This window comes from Salvelinus alpinus, chromosome 8 (assembly GCF_045679555.1).
Source record: "Salvelinus alpinus chromosome 8, SLU_Salpinus.1, whole genome shotgun sequence".
NCBI lineage: Eukaryota > Metazoa > Chordata > Actinopteri > Salmoniformes > Salmonidae > Salvelinus > Salvelinus alpinus.
The window spans coordinates 3,540,383-3,557,117 of NC_092093.1; positions in this window are offsets into that span (position 1 = coordinate 3,540,383).

Genomic DNA, 16,735 nt, shown 5'->3' on the forward strand with positions numbered 1-16,735 from the left:
ACAGTTATTTGTAATTTCATGTTGATAGTCAATGATGTCACTTCCTGTTGATAGTTAGTGACGTAACAACCTAACGTAGCTGATTTTACAGTATGTGGGCAAGCACAAGTACAACACTGTCAGAACTCTGAAAGGACATTTTAAATGCCTGGTTCACTCACCTCGGTACAGGGGCCGTAGGTCATGTGATGTCACACATATAAGAAGCATCATCTGTGTGACAGAATAGAACCCTAGAAGAAGAGACCCCTCTTCCACGAGACGCTGAACCTTAGGCTCCGTTACATTCTATTATTAATATAGGAATACGTTGTTATTTATACTTTTTATGTGAAATAACCTCAGCTTTCTATAGTGGAGGATTTTAATGTTATTTATTGTGGATATATATCCGCTTCCTCTGTAATCCCAACTAGACTCAGAACCCCTCAGTCCGATACAATCGCTACGCTGTAGTAGGGAGGGGCCACGGCCCATTTCAGTTTAGATGATCCCTGAAGGATCTGACTTGAAATGGAAGTGGTCCCCGACCCCGCTCTGTGCTAGAACTACAGCTGCCTTGTCTCCTCTCCTTATCTTAATCTGAACTGATCTGAGGAACAGCTGCCAAAGACAAAAGCATTGTTAGTGAACTTCCTCTAGTGAAGACTAAAGCAGGACTACGTTAGTGAACTTCCTCTAGTGAAGACTAAAGCAGGACTACGTTAGTGAACTTCCTCCAGTGAAGACTAAAGCAGGACTACGTTAGTGAACTTCCTCTAGTGAAGACTAAAGCAGGACTACGTTAGTGAACTTCCTCCAGTGAAGACTAAAGCAGGACTACGTTAGTGAACTTCCTCTAGTGAAGACTAAAGCAGGACTACGTTAGTGAACTTCCTCTAGTGAAGACTAAAGCAGGACTACGTTAGTGAACTTCCTCTAGTGAAGACTAAAGCAGGACTACGTTAGTGAACTTCCTCTAGTGAAGACTAAAGCAGGACTACGTTAGTGAACTTCCTCTAGTGAAGAATAAAGCAGGACAACGTTAGTGAACTTCCTCTAGTGAAGACTAAAGCAGGACAGCGTTAGTGAACTTCCTCTAGTGAAGACTAAAGCAGGACAACGTTAGTGAACTTCCTCTAGTGAAGACTAAAGCAGGACTACGTTAGTGAACTTCCTCTAGTGAAGACTAAAGCAGGACTACGTTAGTGAACTTCCTCTAGTGAAGACTAAAGCAGGACTACGTTAGTGAACTTCCTCTAGTGAAGACTAAAGCAGGACTACGTTAGTGAACTTCCTCTAGTGAAGACTAAAGCAGGACAACGTTAGTGAACTTCCTCTAGTGAAGACTAAAACAGGACTATGTTAGTGAACTTCCTCTAGTGAAGACTAAAGCAGGACTGCGTTAGTGAACTTCCTCTAGTGAAGACTAAAGCAGGACAGCGTTAGTGAACTTCCTCTAGTGAAGACTAAAGCAGGACTATGTTAGTGAACTTCCTCTAGTGAAGACTAAAGCAGGACTGCGTTAGTGAACTTCCTCTAGTGAAGACTAAAGCAGGACAGCGTTAGTGAACTTCCTCTAGTGAAGACTAAAGCAGGAAAACGTTAGTGAACTTCCTCTAGTGAAGACTAAAGCAGGACTACGTTAGTGAACTTCCTCCAGTGAAGACTAAAGCAGGACAACGTTAGTGAACTTCCTCTAGTGAAGACTAAAGCAGGACTACATTAGTGAACTTCCTCTAGTGAAGACTAAAGCAGGACTACGTTAGTGAACTTCCTCTAGTGAAGACTAAAGCAGGACAGCGTTAGTGAACTTCCTCTAGTGAAGACTAAAGCAGGACTACGTTAGTGAACTTCCTCTAGTGAAGACTAAAGCAGGACAGCGTTAGTGAACTTCCTCTAGTGAAGAATAAACTAGGACAACGTTAGTGAACTTCCTCTAGTGAAGACTAAAGCAGGACAGCGTTAGTGAGCTTCCTCCAGTGAAGACTAAAGCAGGACTACGTTTAGTGAACTTCCTCTAGTGAAGACTAAAGCAGGACTACGTTAGTGAACTTCCTCTAGTGAAGACTAAAGCAGGACAGCGTTAGTGAGCTTCCTCCAGTGAAGACTAAAGCAGGACTACGTTAGTGAACTTCCTGTAGTGAAGACTAAAGCAGGACTACGTTAGTGAACTTCCTCTAGTGAAGACTAAAGCAGGACTACGTTAGTGAACTTCCTCTAGTGAAGACTAAAGCAGGAAAGCGTTAGTGAACTTCCTCTAGTGAAGACTACGTTAGTGAACTTCCTCTAGTGAAGACTAAAGCAGGACTACGTTAGTGAACTTCCTCTAGTGAAGACTAAAGCAGGACTACGTTAGTGAACTTCCTCTAGTGAAGACTAAAGCAGGACTACGTTAGTGAACTTCCTCTAGTGAAGACTAAAGCAGGACTACGTTAGTGAACTTCCTCTAGTGAAGACTAAAGCAGGACAACGTTAGTGAACTTCCTCTAGTGAAGACTAAAGCAGGCCTATGTTAGTGAACTTCCTCTAGTGAAGACTAAAGCAGGACTGCGTTAGTGAACTTCCTCTAGTGAAGACTAAAGCAGGACAGCGTTAGTGAACTTCCTCTAGTGAAGACTAAAGCAGGACAGCGTTAGTGAACTTCCTCTAGTGAAGACTAAAGCAGGACTACGTTAGTGAACTTCCTCTAGTGAAGACTAAAGCAGGACTACGTTAGTGAACTTCCTCTAGTGAAGACTAAAGCAGGACTACGTTAGTGAACTTCCTCTAGTGAAGACTAAAGCAGGACTACGTTAGTGAACTTCCTCTAGTGAAGACTAAAGCAGGACAACGTTAGTGAACTTCCTCTAGTGAAGACTAAAGCAGGACTATGTTAGTGAACTTCCTCTAGTGAAGACTAAAGCAGGACTGCGTTAGTGAACTTCCTCTAGTGAAGACTAAAGCAGGACAGCGTTAGTGAACTTCCTCTAGTGAAGACTAAAGCAGGAAAACGTTAGTGAACTTCCTCTAGTGAAGACTAAAGCAGGACTACGTTAGTGAACTTCCTCCAGTGAAGACTAAAGCAGGACAACGTTAGTGAACTTCCTCTAGTGAAGACTAAAGCAGGACTACATTAGTGAACTTCCTCTAGTGAAGACTAAAGCAGGCCTACGTTAGTGAACTTCCTCTAGTGAAGACTAAAGCAGGACAGCGTTAGTGAACTTCCTCTAGTGAAGACTAAAGCAGGACTACGTTAGTGAACTTCCTCTAGTGAAGACTAAAGCCGGACTACGTTAGTGAACTTCCTCTAGTGAAGACTAAAGCAGGACTACGTTAGTGAACTTCATCTAGTGAAGACTAAAGCAGGACTACATTAGTGAACTTCCTCTAGTGAAGACTAAAGCAGGACAGCGTTAGTGAACTTCCTCTAGTGAAGAATAAACTAGGACAACGTTAGTGAACTTCCTCTAGTGAAGACTAAAGCAGGACAGCGTTAGTGAGCTTCCTCCAGTGAAGACTAAAGCAGGACAACGTTAGTGAACTTCCTCTAGTGAAGACTAAAGCAGGACTACGTTAGTGAACTTCCTCTAGTGAAGACTAAAGCAGGACTACGTTAGTGAACTTCCTCTAGTGAAGACTAAAGCAGGACAGCGTTAGTGAGCTTCCTCCAGTGAAGACTAAAGCAGGACTACGTTAGTGAACTTCCTGTAGTGAAGACTAAAGCAGGACTACGTTAGTGAACTTCCTCTAGTGAAGACTAAAGCAGGACTACGTTAGTGAACTTCCTCTAGTGAAGACTAAAGCAGGAAAGCGTTAGTGAACTTCCTCTAGTGAAGACTACGTTAGTGAACTTCCTCTAGTGAAGACTAAAGCAGGACTACGTTAGTGAGAACTTCCTCTAGTGAAGACTAAAGCAGGACAGCGTTAGTGAACTTCCTCTAGTGAAGACTAAAGCAGGACTACGTTAGTGAACTTCCTCTAGTGAAGACTAAAGCAGGACTACGTTAGTGAACTTCCTCTAGTGAAGACTAAAGCAGGACTACGTTAGTGAACTTCCTCTAGTGAAGACTAAAGCAGGACAGCGTTAGTGAACTTCCTCTAGTGAAGACTAAAGCAGGACAGCGTTAGTGAACTTCCTCTAGTGAAGACTAAAGCAGGACAACGTTAGTGAACTTCCTCTAGTGAAGACTAAAGCAGGACAGCGTTAGTGAACTTCCTCTAGTGAAGACTAAAGCAGGACAACGTTAGTGAACTTCCTCTAGTGAAGACTAAAGCAGGACTACGTTAGTGAACTTCCTCTAGTGAAGACTAAAGCAGGACAACGTTAGTGAACTTCCTCTAGTGAAGACTAAAGCAGGACTACGTTAGTGAACTTCCTCTAGTGAAGACTAAAGCAGGACAGCGTTAGTGAACTTCCTCTAGTGAAGACTAAAGCAGGACAACGTTAGTGAACTTCCTCTAGTGAAGACTAAAGCAGGACAACGTTAGTGAACTTCCTCTAGTGAAGACTAAAGCAGGACTACGTTAGTGAACTTCCTCTAGTGAAGACTAAAGCAGGACAACGTTAGTGAACTTCCTCTAGTGAAGACTAAAGCAGGACAGCGTTAGTGAACTTCCTCCAGTGAAGACTAAAGCAGGACTACGTTTAGTGAACTTCCTCTAGTGAAGACTAGAGCAGGACTACGTTAGTGAACTTCCTCTAGTGAAGACTAAAGCAGGACTACGTTAGTGAACTTCCTTTAGTGAAGACTAAAGCAGGACTACGTTAGTGAACTTCCTCTAGTGAAGACTAAGTTAGTGAACTTCCTCTAGTGAAGACTAAAGCAGGACTACGTTAGTGAACTTCCTCTAGTGAAGACTAAAGCAGGACTACGTTAGTGAACTTCCTCTATTGAAGACTAAAGCAGGACTACGTTAGTGAACTTCCTCTAGTGAAGACTAAGTTAGTGAACTTCCTCTAGTGAAGACTAAAGCAGGACTACGTTAGTGAACTTCCTCTAGTGAAGACTAAAGCAGGACTACGTTAGTGAACTTCCTCTAGTGAAGACTAAAGCAGGACTACGTTAGTGAACTTCCTTTAGTGAAGACTAAAGCAGGACTACATTAGTGAACTTCCTCTAGTGAAGACTAAAGCAGGACAGCGTTAGTGAACTTCCTCTAGTGAAGAATAAAGCAGGACAACGTTAGTGAACTTCCTCTAGTGAAGACTAAAGCAGGACAGCGTTAGTGAACTTCCTCTAGTGAAGACTAAAGCAGGACTACGTTAGTGAACTTCCTCTAGTGAAGACTAAAGCAGGACTACGTTAGTGAACTTCCTCTAGTGAAGACTAAAGCAGGACTACGTTAGTGAACTTCCTCTAGTGAAGACTAAAGCAGGAAAGCGTTAGTGAACTTCCTCTAGTGAAGACTACGTTAGTGAACTTCCTCTAGTGAAGACTAAAGCAGGACTACGTTAGTGAGAACTTCCTATAGTGAAGACTAAAGCAGGACTACGTTAGTGAACTTCCTCTAGTGAAGACTAAAGCAGGACTACGTTAGTGAACTTCCTCTAGTGAAGACTAAAGCAGGACTACGTTAGTGAGAACTTCCTCTAGTGAAGACTAAAGCAGGACTACGTTAGTGAACTTCCTCTAGTGAAGACTAAAGCAGGACTACGTTAGTGAACTTCCTCTAGTGAAGACTAAAGCAGGACTATGTTAGTGAACTTCCTCTAGTGAAGACTAAAGCAGGACTACGTTAGTGAACTTCCTCTAGTGAAGACTAAAGCAGGACTACGTTAGTGAACTTCCTCTAGTGAAGACTAAAGCAGGACTACGTTAGTGAACTTCCTCTAGTGAAGACTAAAGCAGGACTACGTTAGTGAACTTCCTCTAGTGAAGACTAAAGCAGGACTACGTTAGTGAACTTCCTCTAGTGAAGACTAAAGCAGGACTAAGTTAGTGAACTTCCTCTAGTGAAGACTAAAGCCGGACTACGTTAGTGAACTTCCTCTAGTGAAGACTAAAGCAGGACTACGTTAGTGAACTTCCTCTAGTGAAGACTAAAGCCGGACTACGTTAGTGAACTTCCTCTAGTGAAGACTAAAGCAGGACTACGTTAGTGAACTTCCTCTAGTGAAGACTAAAGCCGGACTACGTTAGTGAACTTCCTCTAGTGAAGACTAAAGCAGGACTACGTTAGTGAACTTCCTCTATTGAAGACTAAAGCAGGACTACGTTAGTGAACTTCCTCTAGTGAAGACTACGTTAGTGAACTTCCTCTAGTGAAGACTACGTTAGTGAACTTCCTCTAGTGAAGACTAAAGCAGGAAAGCGTTATTTTTATTGTTTTAATTTCATAGTTTCGCGACCCCCATTTTCAAATCAGGCGACCCCATAGTTTGGTAAATGCTGCTGTAGACCTTTTAGCGTTGAAAACTTTGTGACGATCACATAATAACTTCTTCAGAAAACCAGGACATAGTATGGTGCTGTTTTAATTAATCTTCTTCTCGTTTGGTTTGGTGATAGGTTCTAGTGTCGATTGATGACAGGGCTTTGTGAGGTGTGAAGTCAGCCAGGATTGGTACGGATGTTTTAGGGCATCTAAATAGTCCCAAAAAAAATCTATCCTCTCCTCCATCTTCACTGACGTGAAAAAGCTGGACAGGTGCGATCTAAGTAAAGCCATTTTGTTTTCACTTAAATCTGTGTTCCTCAGATCAGTTCAGATTAAGATAAGGAGAGGAGACGAGGAGAGGAAGCCACAACAGACTAAGTAGATGCACCCTTGGTTTCCTGGCGTTTTGTCTTTAGGATGCCTGTTGGTTTCTCTCTTTCAGCAAACTGTTCGTTCAGGGCTATAGGCTGACGAGGTACATTCTTTTGGTACTTCCATGATTACGTGAAGAAGTATTTTGAGAGTCCGTGTCGGTCTGTCGGAGAGCTTTCAGTGTTCATGTTTTACTAGCATGATCCGGGACACGTTTTATTGACCCAGAATCTTATTATTTAACACTTCTTTATTTTATATAACTTATTATGAAGATTATACTACAGAAAATGTTGTTTTGTGTACATCCACGCCAAGCGTCTTTGTTTTTAAACTGTAATGTGCGGCGTTACAATAAAGAGACTGTTTGACATGACAAGTGTTCCTGAAGTTATTTACCACAGATATGAGGAATCCTGAATCACTGCTTCATTTCATTATTACTGAGAGCGTGATGATGATGATGATGATGATTGGAGTGCGTCTGACCTCACTGTGCCCTGTCACTGACCAGAGGAGTCCGTCTGACCTCACTGTGCCCTGTCACTGACCAGAGGAGTCCGTCTGACCTCACTGTGCCCTGTCACTGACCAGAGGAGTCCGTCTGACCTCACTGTGCCCTGTCACTGACCAGAGGAGTCCGTCTGACCTCACTGTTCCCTGTCACTGACCGGAGGAGTCCGTCTGACCTCACTGTTCCCTGTCACTGACCAGAGGAGTCCGTCTGACCTCACTGTGCCCTGTCACTGACCAGAGGAGTCCGTCTGACCTCACTGTTCCCTGTCACTGACCAGTGTAGTCTACAGTCTATAGTGTAGTCTGTAGTCTACATTGTAGTCTACATTGTAGTCTATAGTCTAGTGTAGTCTATAGTGTAGTCTACTCATATCCACTAACAAAGTAACTATTTGCTTTCTGCATCACTCCGAGAGCTTCCTGCCACACTCCGAGAGCTTCCTGCATCACTCCGAGAGCTTCCTGTCACACTCCGAGAGCTTCCTGCATCACTCTGAGAGCTTCCTACCACACCCCAGAGCTTCCTGCCACACCCCGAGAGCTTCCTGCCACACCCCGAGAGCTTCCTAACACACTCAGAGCGTCCTGCCTCACTCAGAGCTTCCTGCCTCACTCAGAAAGCTTCCTGCATCACTCCGAGAGCTTCCTGCCACACTCAGAGCTTCCTGCCTCACTCAGAGCTTCCTGCCTCACTCAGAGCTTCCTGCCACACTCAGAGCTTCCTGCCTCACTCAGAGCTTCCTGCCTCACTCAGAGCTTCCTGCCTCACTCAGAGCTTCCTGCCACACTCAGAGCTTCCTGCCTCACTCAGAGCTTCCTGCCTCACTCAGAGACATGGCCCGGTTTAACTGCTGCCTCATTTACATATTACTGATCACTTGTGTTATGCGCTGAGCACTGTGCTAAGTGTGTGTGTGTGTGTGTGTGTGTGTGTGTGTGTGTGTGTGTGTGTGTGTGTGTGTGTGTGTGTGTGTGTGTGTGTGTGTGTGTGTGTGTGTGTGTGTGTGTGTGTGTGTGTGTGTGTGTGTGTGTGTGTGTGTGTGTGTGTGTGTGTGTGTACGTGTTTAACTATACTTGTGAGGACCAGAAGTCCCCACAAGAATAGTAAACAAACACAATTTGACCAACTCAACTCAATTTTGTTAGTCCCCACAAGGTCAAATGCTATTTCAAGAGGTTTAGGGATAAGGTTAGATTTAGTGTTAGGGTTAGAATTAGGTTCAGGATTAGGAGCTAGGCTTAGGTTTAGGGTTAAGGTTAGATTTAGTGTTAGGTTTAGAATTAGGTTCAGGATTAGGAGCTAGGGTTAGGTTTAGGGATAAGGTTAGATTTAGTGTTAGGTTTAGAATTAGGTTCAGGATTAGGAGCTAGGGTTAGGTTTAGGGATAAGGTTAGATTTAGTGTTAGGTTTAGAATTAGGTTCAGGATTAGGAGCTAGGGTTAGGTTAGGTTTTCAGGTTATGGTAAGGTTAGGGGTTAGGGAAAATGTGTGTGTGTGCATGACAGTGTCCTTTTATATACCACAGTAAAATCACAATGAATGTCTCCTGATTCAGGGACACAGTAAAATCACAATGAATGTCTCCTGATTCAGGGACACAGTAAAATCACAATGAATGTCTCCTGATTCAGCGACACAGTAAAATCACAATGAATGTCTCCTGATTCAGGGACACAGTAAAATCACAATGAATGTCTCCTGATTTAGGGACACAGTAAAATCACAATGAATGTCTCCTGATTCAGCGACACAGAAAAATCACAATGAATGTCTCCTGATTCAGGGACACAGTAAAATCCCAATGAATGTCTCCTGATTCAGGGACACAGTAAAATCACAATGAATGTCTCCTGATTCAGGGACACAGTAAAATCACAATGAATGTCTCCTGATTCAGCGACACAGTAAAATCACAATGAATGTCTCCTGATTCAGGGACACAGTAAAATCACAATGAATGTCTCCTGATTTAGGGACACAGTAAAATCACAATGAATGTCTCCTGATTCAGCGACACAGAAAAATCACAATGAATGTCTCCTGATTCAGGGACACAGTAAAATCCCAATGAATGTCTCCTGATTCAGGGACACAGTAAAATCACAATGAATGTCTCCTGATTCAGGGACACAGTAAAATCACAATGAATGTCTCCTGATTCAGCGACACAGTAAAATCACAATGAATGTCTCCTGATTCAGGGACACAGTAAAATCACAATGAATGTCTCCTGATTCAGCGACAGTAAAATCACAATGTCTCCTGATTCAGGGACACAGTAAAATCACAATGTCTCCTGATTCAGGGACACAGTAAAATCACAATGTCTCCTGATTCAGGGACACAGTAAAATCACAATGTCTCCTGATTCAGCTACACAGTAAAATCACAACGTCTCCTGATTCAGGGACACAGTAAAATCACAATGTCTCCTGATTCAGGGACACAGTAAAATCACAATGTCTCCTGATTCAGGGACACAGTAAAATCACAATGTCTCCTGATTCAGGGACACAGTAAAACCACAATGTCTCCTGATTCAGGGACACAGTAAATATAATTGGAACTGCAAGGTGAATGTGAGGACAATTGATGATAACGGGAGTGCCCTATTACCCCCCCCCCCCCCCCCCCCCCCAGCGTGTTCGTGAGATGGCTCCATCAGTAGATTGGTACATGCACATCGCACCAGTACGGACGCGAGCTGTCACCTCAAAATACACAAGTCCTCATTTGGCTATCATCTATCCCTTTATATGGTCGTTCTGTCTGTCAGTCGTTCTGTCGTTCTGTCGTTCGTTCTGTCTGTCGTTCTGTCTGTCGTTCTGTCTGTCGTTCTGTCTGTCAGTCGTTCTGTCGGTCTGTCTGTCGTTCTGTCTGTCGTTCTGTCTGTCGTTCTGTCTGTCATTCTTTCTGTCAGTCGTTCTGTCTGTCTGTCGTTCTGTCTGTCGTTCTGTCTGTCGTTCTGTCTGTCATTCTTTCTGTCAGTCGTTCTGTCTGTCTGTCGTTCTGTCTGTCGTTCTTTCTGTCTGTCTGTCCGTCCGTCGCTCTGTCTGTCTGTCTGTCAGTCGTTCTGTCTGTCATTCTTTGTCATTCTTTCTGTCAGTCGTTCTGTCTGTCTGTCCGTCATATCAGACCGCTGTTGTGTATGACAACTGATATTGGCATATTTGAAAGCTATAAGATGTTAACCAGAGGAGTTTTACATGGTCATTCATATAATCACAAACGGATCTGAAACATGAAAAAACGAACCATATGCTACCGGTCTATGTCTGAGATAAACATGCCAATAAAGCTGATCTTTCTCTCGTGGAGAAAATGGCAACATTATGCAGACATTGTTCTCCCCTCCCCCTCTTTCTCCTTCTCTCTCCATCCTCTCTCACTCCTGTAATTTTCCTCTCCATATCTTTTTAGCCCCCACACTCTCTCTCTCTTCCTCTGTTTTTCCTCTCTGGTGGATTCAGTGATCAGCGAGACAGCGGGAGAGAGTGACAGAGGCTGTATCTCTCACAGTATCAGCCCGTTTAGATTCACTGTGTCCTTTGGTTCCTGTCTGTCTGTCTCTCACTGTCTCATCCCCTATCCATAGACTAGACTATACACTGTCTCTCTCTCTCTCATCCGCTCGCTGCAACCTAACGGCAACATCAGTCAAGTGCTGGGGGAATGCTTTATGTTGCTATGCCTGGCCAGCCAGTCAGCCAGTCAGCCAGCCAGCCAGCCAGCCAGCCAGCCAGCCAGCCAGCCAGCCAGCCAGTCAGCCAGCCAGTCAGCCAGCCAGCCAGCCAGCCAGCCAGCCAGCCTGCCAGCCTGCCAGTCAGCCAGCCAGCCAGCCAGCCAGCCGACAGCACAGTTTAGACACTGGTGTCTAACGTTCTGAGAACCATATGTTCCATAGAGATTGCTGAGAGCACGGCTGTCCTTATTTTGCATTCGACATTCCCACAACGTTCTGGGAATGGGGCAGGACCTTCTGGGAATGGGGCAGGACCTTCTGGGAATGGGGCATGACCTTCTGGGAATGGGGCAGGACAGTTGCTTGGCTTTGACATCTTCTCGAGCACATTTATGGAACTTGACAAAAAAAAAAAAAAAAATCTTGGTATTTTCTTTACTTTAACAGAACGTTTCCTAAAAGTTCAAACATAGTTACATTACATCTCACCATATAAGGACGCTTCTAGCCCCTTCTTATTAATGTTATCTGTTGCTTTTATACATGTCTTACTACACGAAAGTCGTCTTTATTCTCACTGAAAAAACTTATTTTTCAAATTGTCATGTTTTTGTTTCTAAATGTCTGCGGAAGAGTGAAGGTTTCCCGCGAGAGAGTAACGGTTCATGTGATTGGATGTTCATTATTTCCCACGAGAGAGTAACGGTTCATGTGATTGGATGTTCATTATTTCCCACGAGAGAGTAACGGTTCATGTGATTGGATGTTCATTATTTCCCACGAGAGAGTAACGGTTAATGTGATTGGATGTTCATTATTTCCCGTGAGAGAGTAACGGTTCATGTGATTGGATGTTCATTATTTCCCGCGAGAGAGTAACGGTTCATGTGATTGGATGTTCATTATTTCCCGTGAGAGAGTAACGGTTCATGTGATTGGATGTTCATTATTTCCCGCGAGAGAGTAACGGTTCAGGTGATTGGATGTTCGTTATTTCCCGTGAGAGAGTAACGGTTCATGTGATTGGATGTTCATTATTTCCCGTGAGAGAGTAACGGTTCATGTGATTGGATGTTCATTATTTCCCACGAGAGAGTAACGGTTCATGTGATTGGATGTTCATTATTTCCCGTGAGAGAGTAACGGTTCATGTGATTGGATGTTCATTATTTGACTACCTGTATTTGACATTGTGTTGTTATTCCGCTGAACACTAGATGGTAAAAAAAACAATTGGGTCAGTGAAACGAGGCTACTCAGGTGAGGGGGAAAAAAACTCAAATGTATCAAACCCAAATGTATCGCCCCGTTGGAAAATATAAATGGTCTGTTTGAAAATGTGAAAAAAAAGGAAAATAAAGAAAGGTGAATCACATTTTTATTTGGCGTACCCCCGACGACATACCCCAGTTTGGGAATTCCTCGGAGATGGCTGTGGTGCTGTGCAGGTGGAAGGCTGTCTGCCTCTGTTGAATTATCACGGTCTGAAGGGCCAAAACTATCACTTGAGTGGCAGGTCATCATTCAGGTAAGAATTCAGGTGAGTGTATTACCTGACAGGTATGACTCCATAACCACTCTGTTCTGGATAGTTGATCTTCTGTTTCTTTGGTTTCCTTTTTTGTCTCTCAGGGAAAGTTGTGAGATTCAGTCCACCACTTTATTTTCTGAAGGCATCTTATAGGGATCTGGTTTATATATTATATATTATTATATATTATATTATTATAATATATATATATTGTCCTTGTCCTCTCCTTGGCAACATCTCAAGACATCAGTCAGGAAGTGAAAGTTTGGTCGCAAATGGGTCTTCCAAATGGACAATGACCCCAAGCATACTTCCAAAGTTGTGGCAAAAATGGCTTAAGGACAACAAAGTCAAGGTATTGGAGCGGCCATCACAAAGCCCTGACTTCAATCCTATAGAAAGTTTGTGGGCAGAACTGAAAAAGCATGTGCGATCAAGGAGGCCTACAAACCTGACTCAGTTACACCAGCTCTGTCAGGAGGAATGGGCCAAAATTCACCCAACTTATTGTGGGAAGCTTGTGGAAGGCTACCCGAAACGTTTGACCCAAGTTAAACAATTTAAAGGCAATGCTACCAAATACTAATTGAGTGTCTGTAAACTTCTGACCCACTGGGAATGTGATGAAAGAAATAAAAGCTGAAATAAATAATTCTCTCTATTATTCTGACATTTCACATTCTTAAAATAAAGTGGTGATCCTAACTGACCTAAGACAGGGAATTTTTTACTAGGATTAAATGTCAGGAATTGTGAAAAACTGAGTTTAAATGTATTTGGCTAAAGTGTATGTAAACTTCCGACTTCAACTGTATGTTGAATGTATGTAGTTTATATATAGATCATATATGTAGTTTGTGTTTTCAGGTATTAAAGTAAAAATGAGTTAACTAATGCATTTTGTCATTACCACCACATTATGTCCATAGCATCACAGTTCATTATATGGTGGGAATGCCGTGTTCTGGGAATGACATTTTTACAGTATTTGGTGGTAAACAGCAGGGATTCTAACAGTCCAGTTGAACAGATATAATACAATGAATCCTAAATACACATTTGTTAAAACAGCATTAAAAAAATTACAGCCTATTTGGTAAAGACGTCCACAATATTAATACGATCTTCTCAAGTCATATTTACCTTTTATTTTTTCCATCATAAAATCCTTGTTGTCCACCGTCACTGTTCATATCCATGGTAACCAAGGACACAAACTTTTGAAAAAAAACGTCATCATGTTTATCGGGGTGGTAATGACACGATACTTAGACACGACTATTTTGTGGGGGGGGGGGGGGGGGGAAGCAACGAATGGTTTATGCACATCTAATATGTACAGGGCATTCGGAAAGTATTCAGACCCCTTGACTTTTTTCCACATTTTCTAACGTTACAGCCTTATTCTAAAATGGATTAATTAAAATGTTTTCCCTCATCAATCTACACACAATACCCCATAATGACAAAGTGAAAACAGGTTTAGGCATTTTTGCAAATTTATTACAATTGAAAAAAACAGAAATAGTTTAATTACATAAGTATTCAGACCCTTTGCTATGAGGCTTGACATTGAGCTCAGATGAATCCTGTTTCTATTAATTATCCTTGAGATGTTTCTACAACTTGATTGGAGTCCAACTGTGGTAAATTCAATTGATTGGACATGATTTGGAAAGACACACACCTGTCTATATAAGGTCCCACAGTTGACAGTGCATGTCAGAGCAAAAACCAAGCTATGAGGTCGAAGGAATTATCCGTAGAGCGTAGAGACAGGATTGTGTCGAGGCACAGATCTGGGGAAGGGTACCAAAACATTTCTGCAGCATTGAAAGTCCCCACTCCTCAGACTAGTTCACCTTCCAACAGGACAACGACACTAAGCACACAGCCAAGACAACATAGGAGTGGTTTTGGGACAAGTCTTTGAATGTCCTTGAGTGGCCCAACCAGAGCCCGGACTAGAACCCGATCTAACATCTCTGGAGAGACCTGAAAATAGCTGTGCAGCAACACTCCCCATCCAACCTGACAGAGCTTGAGAGGATCTGCAGAGAAGAATGGGAGAAACTCCCCAAATACAGGTGTGCCAAGCTTGTAGCTTCATACCCAAGAAGACTCAAGGCTGTAATCGCTGCCAAAGGTACTTCAACAAAGTACTGAGTACCGGGTCTGAATACTTATGTAAATGTGATTTCAGTTTTTATTTTTAATAAATTAGCAAAAATGTCTCAACCTGTTTTTGCTTGGTCATTGTGTGTAGATGGATGTTTTTTTAAATAAGGCTGTAACGTAACAAAATGTGGAACAAGTCCAGGGATCTGAATACTTTCCCAATGCATTAGTTTCTAGTTTCCATTTATTCAAATGTTTAAAAAAAAAACATAATATTTTATAATTATCAAGACTTTTGTAAGTGTAATACATAGCAGCATGTCAAATGGACATTTGAAAATAAAAATAAAGAAAGCTGAAATGGTTATTTTAGTCTCTACTTAATGGATGTGAAATAAAAAGTCTAAATTAATATTTTATTAAAAATCTAACCCTGAGACGCAAATTCACCCTCACACCCTTTGACTTATTCCACATGTCGTTGCAGGGTCAATTCAACATGTTCCTCTCACCCATCTACACACAATATACCACAATAACGAAGTGATTTTTTAGAAATGTTTGCAAATATATTAAATGAAATACAGAAATCGAATTTACATAAATATTCACACTCCTGAGTCAATACATGTTAGAATCACCTTTGGCAGCGATTACAGCTGTGAGTCTTTCTGGGTAAGTCTCTAAGAGTGATTACAGCTGTGAGTCTTTCTGGGTAAGTCTCTAAGAGTGATTACAGCCGTGAGTCTTTCTGGGTAAGTCTCTAAGAGTGATTACAGCCGTGAGTCTTTCTGGGCAAGTCTCTAAGAGTGATTACAGCTGTGAGTCTTTCTGGGTAAGTCTCTAAGAGTGATTACAGCCGTGAGTCTATCTGGGTAAGTCTCTAAGAGCGATTACAGCTGTGAGTCTTTCTGGGTAAGTCTCTAAGAGTGATTACAGCCGTGAGTCTATCTGGGTAAGTCTCTAAGAGCGATTACAGCTGTGAGTCTTTCTGGGCAAGTCTCTAAGAGCGATTACAGCTGTGAGTCTATCTGGGTAAGTCTCTAAGAGCGATTACAGCCGTGAGTCTATCTGGGTAAGTCTCTAAGAGTGATTACAGCCGTGAGTCTTTCTGGGTAAGTCTCTAAGAGTGATTACAGCTGTGAGTCTTTCTGGGTAAGTCTCTAAGAGTGATTACAGCTGTGAGTCTTACTGGGTAAGTCTCTAAAGAGTGATTACAGCTGTGAGTCTTTCTGGGTAAGTCTCTAAGAGCGATTACAGCTGTGAGTCTTTCTGGGTAAGTCTCTAAGAGTGATTACAGCTGTGAGTCTTTCTGGGTAAGTCTCTAAGAGCGATTACAGCTGTGAGTCTTTCTGGGTAAGTCTCTAAGAGTGATTACAGCTGTGAGTCTTTCTGGGTAAGTCTCTAAGAGTGATTACAGCTGTGAGTCTTTCTGGGTAAATCTCTAAAATCTTTACACACCTGGATTATACATAATTTGCACATTCTTTTCAAAATTCTTCAAGCTCATTCAATGTCCTTTTGGCAACTCCAGTGTAGATTTGGCCTTGTGTTTTAGGTTATTGTCCTGCTGAAAGGTGAATTCATCTCCCAGTGTCTGGTGGATATCAGACTGAACCAGGTTTTCCTCAAGGATTGTTCCTGTGCATAGCTCCATTCCATTTATTTTTTGTCCTGAAAAACTCACCAGTCCTTAATGATTACAAACATACTCATAACATGATGCAGCCACCACTATACTTAAATATATGGAGTGGTACTCAGTAATGTGTTGTGCTGGATTTGCCCCAAACATAACACTTTGTATTCAGGACAAAATGTGAATTGCTTTGCCACATTTTTTTGCAGTATTACTTTAGTGCCTTGTTGCAAACAGGATGCATGTTTTGGAATATTTGTATTCTGTACAGGCTTCCTTCTTTTCACTCTGTCATTTAGTTTAGTTTTGTGGAGTAACTACAATGTTGTATATCCACAATGATCCACGTGTTATAAATCAATAACTAATTCTCCGTTTGTCACAAAATCATCAAACTAGATATGATTTATTCTAAAAATGTCCAGCATACTTTTAACAACCTTTTGTTTTGAATACAAATTCCAGTTTTGACTTGATAGAAATACATAACGTCTATAAAATGCCATTTAAAGCTAAATCAATAACGTTTTCCCTGAT